The following is an 8,484-nucleotide window of genomic DNA, read 5'->3' on the forward strand; positions in this document are numbered from 1 at the left end:
TTCTTTTACTCCAAATCCAGATAAAAATATTTAATTTACTTAGGAGTTTTAATATTTAAGTACTAAATATTAAAACATATTTCATTTTTATATTTATCAAAAAGACTAGAAATCAGCAATCTATTGAAAGGGAAGGGAATAATCAATGGAATTACAGATTTGAAATATCTGGAATTCTGTGACTACTGCAAGGCACATTAAGCCTTGACTGGAAACTTAAATATCCTATTCCAAGAAGAATCATTATTTTGCCTACACATTTTCTTTTTTTCCTTATTCCTGCTCTGTTTGTGGCTGCTGTTTTCCTAGCACGACATCATCATCAAGCCATTCCAAATGTCAGGACAGAATTCAACCATTCTTTAAATTGAGTTTGTTTTAGGGAGATAGTCAGCATCTGATGTTTAATAAAGTTACAACTGTTGCAAAATTTCCTTATAATACCAAAATTTCATCATATGCAATGAGTGTGGGGGATATTTTCACCAAAACTGGTACAAAAGAGCTGATGTTTTTGTGTGCTTTGTGATTAAGAAGAACACTAGTTCAATATGTATTTAATCCAAGAAAATTTTTATCAAAATTACTTGTTAAATAATGAAAGCATTTTATTTAAAAATCGTAATTTGTTTAAACTGTAAAACCAAATTGAGATGCAGTACAACATTCTGCCCCAGGGCATCAGGTGCCTTCTCTAAGTTCCTTTGGATAAACTCATTCCAAACATAACATTTCAGCTAGCAGTCATTAACTGAGCTAAAAAATCTCTTTGAGGGGATTACAGCTTTTTAAAACTATTTAAGTTAAATGGTTATTTTATTAGAGTTTAATCACATCCCTGGAAAAGACAAGAATGTAATCCCAAGGTTAGGGTAATTAAATATTGTAGAAAAAGCAATTTGTAAGAATCCAAGGCATTTCCCTGGCTGAGGGTCAGCAGTCCAGCCGTGCAGGACACCTGGTACCAGGACCTCTCCCTCGGGTGTACAGCACTGCAGGGATACAGCCAGGAATTGTGGCACTGGGATCCGAGGCCACAGATCTGAGAGCTTCTGTGAGGTCTGCACAGCTGACCCCAGGTGAATCAGAGTATGACTGTGTGCACCACACACCCCCAAATTCTTTGTGAATTGCCCAAGCGCTCAGCCATAAAGGGAAGATGTGCCAGGAGACACTTTGAACAGGTGACAACTCTCACTATTTTAAGGAAGAAGAGAAGGTGTTAGACCATGTTCAGCAGGGATGACCCAAAGAGAAATTTAAACCCAGATATTACAGATGTACCAGCCTAACTTCTCTTGTGGCATGAAGTACTGTGTTGAATAACCCTTAGTAGATTGAAGAGCCTGAAATCATGCTTTTCTTGCCTGCACACATTTGCAAGAGAAATTCCCATAATATTTTCCTTTTCACAACAGAATCCTACTCTTTTGTGACTGAACTGTGAACTGCTAAGGGAATTTCTTTGTCCACAATGCCTGAAAGCAGTAAAGCTTTTCTGGAGCTTTCACTCTGCTGCACAGGCTGGGCTGAAACACCCATTGCTCACGTCCTGGGTTTGTGCTCTCTATTGACCTTTCACCAGAGTCACAGCAGCTCAAATCAAGGGAACAGATAAATCCAACAATTCAGCATCAGTCAGACTGGGAAGGAAATGCTGAACTCTTGATTCACACGCTCTGGAAACTGCTGTCTAATGTGATGATAACGATCTCCACCTCCCTAATTGGATTTGATACTGTTAATATTGTGCATGTAAACAGAGCCATATGCTGTCTGTGCAGCTCCTTACTGTGGCCTGGGTGCGCACAACTATTTACTTCTTGCACACTTCATCCACTGGATTTGCTTTGTTATGATTACTGGATGAAAACTTCTATTGGTTACAAAGGCAGCTCTAACCCAGAGCTCCCTGCTGCTGTTATTTTGAGCAAGTAAAAGCAGATCAGGTCTCACAGCACAAGGGAGATGTCCAGCCTAGCCACAGAGACAACACACTCCTGAATGTCACACTGCATTAGGATGAGGGACCATGGATAACACTGTGCAGTTTCCCTTCAAACTTACTGGGAAGCGTGAAAGAGGTTAAGGAATGGGGGAGCACATATCCCATTTGTTTTTCTCCACTGAGTTCCAGTATGGAGTATCTCAGTCTCTCCTGGGGCTAAGCCCCAGTGTTAAACAGCAAAGCCCAAAGGTGAGATCTGTGCTGGTTCTGGATGGGGCAGAACTGGAAGAGGCATTTCTGCTACCCACATGCTACTTTTAAACCCTTGTGGAGCACAGAGGTTCCACTGTGAGCTTCAAAGAACCTCTTGCTATAGCTGATTCCTTCTAAAGAAAGAAATACATAGGGTGTTATTTGGGGCAGCTTTTCACTATTCCTATCAACATCAGCATTCAAAACATGTCTTCAAGGAAAAAAAGGGTGTCATTAGCCGGCCTACATAAAATCATTATTGCTCAGTGTAGTTAACACCTGCTGTGATACAGCCCCTCTGCACCTCACCATGTTCAAAAGTACTTTTTTGTTATGCTTATATACTTCTGAAAAGCCTTTCTAGAGGAGCCAAGCTGTGGTTTCTGCTGATGCCATAACACTGTTGTAATCTTCTACTGCTGATACAGATGTTTCTTTCTGAGAGTGAATCACTCCTCTGCTGAATTGATGTTGAATGTCACAGGGGTCCCCCTTGCATGTGCTTGGATCCCTTAGGAAGTGTTGGAACAACCTGAACTGCAGAATCTCCTATGGACCAGCAGCTACAAATGCACTTCAGGTCACTCCTGCCATCTAAAACACAGACTACACACTTAGAGAAACATCTGTCTCTGGGGTCCTGCAGAGAGGAGAAGACTGTTACAGAGGATGTGAATTTCCAGGTTTGATAGTGTGTATAAGCTAGGAATGAAGCTGCATGACAATGTGCATTATGAAGTATAGAGACATGTGGTTCTTTGCATTTTTATTGGGAAAAAAAGTATTTTTTTAATAATCAGGTTTGAGAAATTGTTCTCATTTTTGCAAATCACAGCAACAGATCTTTAGAAAGGAAATCCTGATGCATGACCTATTTTAAATTATCTCTGTACCCACAGTGGTGGATATTTATGCTTTAAAAAACAGTTGTAAAACTGACCTGTAAATGTGGAAAAAAAAAATCTTCCTTTTCTTTAAATAGACTCATGTAGCTAAACATGAAAATAAAAACCAGGTGGAATTAATCCCAAGTTAAATTGATACTGGACCAAATAAATAGGATTGGGGCCATTATGATTAAGAGCCGTATTTGTGCAACACAAGCAGATGCTTAGTAGAAGGAGGATGATTGTCCCATGGCATCCAGGCAAGGAAGTGCCCCCACCAGCACACTGAATCCAGTGCCAGACAGGGAACACCAGTAGAAGGAGGATGATTGTCCCAGGCAAGGGAGTGCCCCCACCAGCACACTGAATCCAGTGCCAGACAGGGAACACTAGAAATACTCCATTGTCTGACATATAAATAAGATTCCTATTTTAATTTTTCTACTTAAAAGGCAAGACAAATGCATCAATGTACTTTCTAACCATGAACATACGGGGGATGAGTTCTAGGAAATCATGTTTTGCAGTAGAAGCTTCATGAGTCTCAGAAAAGTTAGAAGGAATGCATTAGGGCCAGCACAGAACACAAGTGTGGCAGGAACACAGCATTACAAAACTGGGGTTTGTGTGTGCATGATGTGAATAGTGTTAGCTACAGGTCCTGATGCAGATACAGCAGACATGTCAAAGAAATTCACAGAGACAGAAAATGGAAGAGAGGTCTGTTGAAAACTATTTCCTCTTCTAGAATCTCCCAACTTTTCTCTCTGTTTCCCAAAAAAACCCTTCAGAACATAAGGAGTACTGAACTGCCCCAGTCTAGTCACCTTTTCTAAGCATTTTACATTCATGACATAGCGCGATCACTTTGTGGATCAGAGCAAATCACCTGTTTGAGGACTTGTAGAACTGGGTTCTTCAGAGTGTCTGTGGGGCTGGCAGGGGGAGAGCTCAGCTGCACTTGGCACTGCCTCAGGGCTGGCTCTGGGACAGCCAGAGTGGCCAAACCTCTTCTGTGCCCAGCCCAGCTGCCATCCTCTGTCACACTGCAGCAAAGAATCCCTCAAAATCTCAGTATATTTAAAATACTGCTTTTCTCCAGAGCTAATATAGGGTTACTTCATGCTCTATTCCCAGCAACTGGTTTAGTTCTAAGAGTGCAGTGAATAATTAACAATTATGTTGTCCTAATATTAGACTAGTCCTGATATTTTAAGATAATCATTCAGTGATGAAAAACTCCACTTGATAATTGGATGTGGCATTCTGAACCTTGGTAATGTTTATGCTACTCTATAGTTTACATCACAGTTGGCTGCTTAAATGGGGATTGATAACTTCCATGCAAATAAAATGTGAGACATTAATTCATTGTAATGGGACTTCAGTCATGCCCTTTCAAAAAAAAATAACCACCACATATATTGCAAAATTATCCATATGAAAGCACTGTTATTTATAGAAGACATAAAAGGATGTACTCCCTCTGATTGAGGTAACATGAAAGGTTTTCCCTGGTGATTAAAGAAAGATGAAACATTGATGCTTCTCCCACTGAGGCAGAATGTTATATAATTACCAATTTCTGATTGTTTCTAAAATAACATTAGTGGTATTACTCATAACCACTCAAAACATGAAAATGAGTCCTGGAAAGGAAGAATTTCTTTACAATGCCTGATGAATTTATAGCTTGTTTCTGGGTATCATGATATTTTTAGATCATAACCATTAGAATTGTTTCCAGACAAACATTTGATGACTAATTATACAGTGACCACATGATGATTTAAGCCTTACTTAGAAAATTCAACCTTTAAATCACTCAATTCCTGCCTCCAAGAAGAGGATGATGAACAAACCTAAGCCTTGCAGACATTGGTGGGATGGTGGTCTGCCATTTCAGTGATGCATCAAGTACAGGAAAGCACCAGAGACCTGCTTGTCCATCCTGTCTCTTGCAGATGAACACCCCCCATTGTTTCTAGAGGGGTAAAGTTTAGTTACAAACTAAACAATCATTGCAGGCGGTAACTTTGTAGAACTGGAAGGTTCTTCCGTTTATGGGACTTAAATGATGGTTTGAAAATCTGTGCAATGTTAATTAGCTCTTCTAAGATAAAAACATACCAGTCACTGTCTGAGACTGAGGGCGGTGTGAAGTGCACAGCTGAGAGTTGTGGAGGACAGAGTTTTTTTATCCAGGCAAAAGAGACGGTGAAGTGGCAGCTCCACCCACAATTTGTCATCTGTGTGCTTCACTCTGACGTGAGCAGAAACACCCTGCTGCTGAGCTGCACCAGGGCTGGCCGACTGATGGTCCCTTGGATACGTGCCCATTTGATTGCAAGGAGAAGAAAATGGCCTCATTATCTTCCGGGGGGCACCAATGATATTTTAACCTCCTTCAATAAGTACCAGACTCTGCAGGTTGGCAGCAGACAGGTGCTGATTTACTTGGAGCAGGTAAAGATCTGTACCCCTGGCCAGCACTGCCCCAGAGCTGACATCCCCCAGCCTGTGACACTGCAGCCCGCGGCTCTGTGGCCCCAGGGGAACAGGGATCATAAACTTTACAGGAACAGCTGTGATGTTTACAAGGAGGTGTCCTCATCCAGCTCAGATCCCAGCTTTTGTGTTGTGTGAAGAAGTGCAGTCCTTGTAACCAGCACATCCACCATGAGTGCAAAGCAAAGCACACACTGGCGTAGGAAGACCTGCAGCTTTGCACAGAGGCAAACCTGGAAAGACAAAGGCCAGGTTCTGGTACCCTCCTTGGCTGATCACATTTACATGGAACCAGCTGCTGTGGGGCCCTAAACACCACCAGCCACACGAGAGCCTCTCCACTCCCTGTCAGGAGAAAGAAAGGCCTTGCACAAGGTCCAGTGGGAAGTCCGTGGCAAGATAAGGAATGGAACCATCTTCCAAGTGTCAAGCACTGGACAGCTTTTCCTTTGGCCATGGGTCCCTTCCTCCATGGACATCTTGTACATTTAAGTGGATATTTTAAATGAACAACATAGGCCAAGTGAAAACACAGCAGAGAGACCCAAAGGCTGGGTAAGAGCATGTACTAATGACTGCAGAACTGAGATCCTGAATAATGACCACTGCTAGGTACCCCATAAACCTCTTTTTGCATCTTTCCTAAGCTGCTTTTTCTCCTTACAATGTACACAGACATCATAACTACCAACATTTTTTGCATTTTATCTGCAAACCAAAGCCAGAAACCATGCAGGATGTGCACATCCCGACAGCTGAAACAACAAACAGGAGAAGGAATTACCTGGAAATTGACTTTTTATTTTTACAATGAAATACATCAGACCAGCCCTGGAAACAACAACAGCAGTGTTTGTTTCCCACATGTTGGAAACATCAATAGGAAAAAAGGACAGTGGGTAACATAAACTCCAGCATTGTTCCACCTGTGCTGCCAACAGATAACAAACCAAGTGCTACCTTTTTGTCACCACTGTTCTCAGATTTCCCTGTTTTAGCATAGCAGCTGGACACTCAGTCCCAGCTGCTCTTTGAAAGAAGGATTTAAAAACTAAGTTTACAGACTTCTGGAGCACCAAATAATGATGACCAAACCCCTTTGTTCAACAGAAGCCACCACCACACTTGTCTGCTGTGGTCAGTAAACAGAACATAGGCATTCACCCCACTATTAACCCACCTTGTACAAATTCCTGTGGCTACAGGATGCTACCAGGGCCTCTCAGTGCAAAACCCTGCACAGCCACCTCAGTCCCAGCCAAAAGGGCACTCAATGACAGGAAGCCATCAAACTAGGAGGTTCAATAATATATGAATGCTACCAAAAAAAAAAAAAAAAAACCAAAAAAAAAACCAAAAAAAAAAAAAACACCTAAAACCTAAAACAGATTACTAACAGCAAAAATGCATGAACATTGCTTGCCAGAAGTTGTAAAATACTGGAAATAATGTTAATTTGAGGAAGGAAGAAAAGGTATGCAAACATAGAGCAAAGCACACCACTTTGAACAAAATTATTTAGATTATCATGATAAGAGAGGCTACTGGCTAAGCTCAGACATACAACCAAGATGGATAAATGGAAAAAAGACACATTAGGAATTTAAGTTGGTGAAGTCACTAAAATGAGTCACATAAGTCTTCATTTTTCTTACCCAGTGGTAAAAATTTAAATATATCCATAGTGGAAACCAGTTAAGGTGTGCACTGTGTAGAACTCCACCACAAAGGCAGGCAGGCTTAGACAGCAAATGAGTGTAGAATACCAGGGAAAGGACTGTGATATTGTCAGTATAATTCAGTGAGACATCACTGTGCACCCCTGAGTTTGAGCTCAGTTTTCTAGTAACTGCATCCCTCGCAAAGAATTGGAGGATGGGATGCCTACAGTACCAGGCCAGCTGACCCCAGGTGTTTCTTGGCCATCACATGTTCCTCTCTCCAAGAGTGAAGGGCAGAACAGAGGAAGTTCAAAGACAATTTCTGAGAATAATCAGTTAAAGTAAAGCTTTCATATGATAAGAAATTGAAAGACTGAATCTATTTACTACAAATAAGCCACTCAATAACTTGATGATGATTTCCTCTACTAAACACTTTCAAAAGCATATATCTACACAGGGTATATATTCATGGTATAAAAATATAATTACTTCTTCCAATTATTTTGAAATTTATATTTGATACTGATAAATTTCTGAATTTGCCTCATTAATAATAATGTTAGAATTTTTTTCAGAAGTTTATGTCACTGCTAAGCTCAGGATGCTTATGTTAATCTAACCAGTCGTCGTTTACTTTTTGGTGTTTATACTCCTCAGTTATCTTTACATGCCTCTCATTGATTAACTGTGGATTTTTATTCTGGCAGAAGAAATTCCCCTAAAGTTTCCATCAAAGCAAATCCCCTTGAACTAGGGCACCCTGATTATTTTAATTAGAAGATGACAGAACAGACAGTATGTGACATCTAATGCAAGGTGCAGGTTTTGAGGGTACACTTAGCTCCTCAGGACCTTGGAAACGTTCCTAAATGTTCTAAATCAGCGATCTCTTCCTGAACCTGGCATTGGTTCGTTTGCTCTGACCCGCTGCCCGCGGCGGAGCAGAACCACCCTCCGCCGGTCCTGCTGTATCCGTGACATACAAAAGGCAGGAGATCTCCAAGGAGGGGCAGCTCATCATCATCCACACAAACACCTCCTTTAGGCATTTTATTAAACTGCCCCATCTAATTTCTGTCCTCCCACGCGTGACCGGAGGATGCGAGCGCTCCGCAATAACCGGGCGCGCGCTCGCTTTCAGCGCTGCGGAGGCGCCGGGGCAGGCGCTGCGTTCGCCGCCGAGCCCGGGCGTGGCGGGGCCGCCCGGCCGAGCCCGCCGTGCCCC

This window comes from Pyrgilauda ruficollis, unplaced genomic scaffold (assembly GCF_017590135.1).
Source record: "Pyrgilauda ruficollis isolate IOZ18807 unplaced genomic scaffold, ASM1759013v1 scaffold23, whole genome shotgun sequence".
NCBI classification, from domain to species: Eukaryota; Metazoa; Chordata; class Aves; order Passeriformes; family Passeridae; genus Pyrgilauda; species Pyrgilauda ruficollis.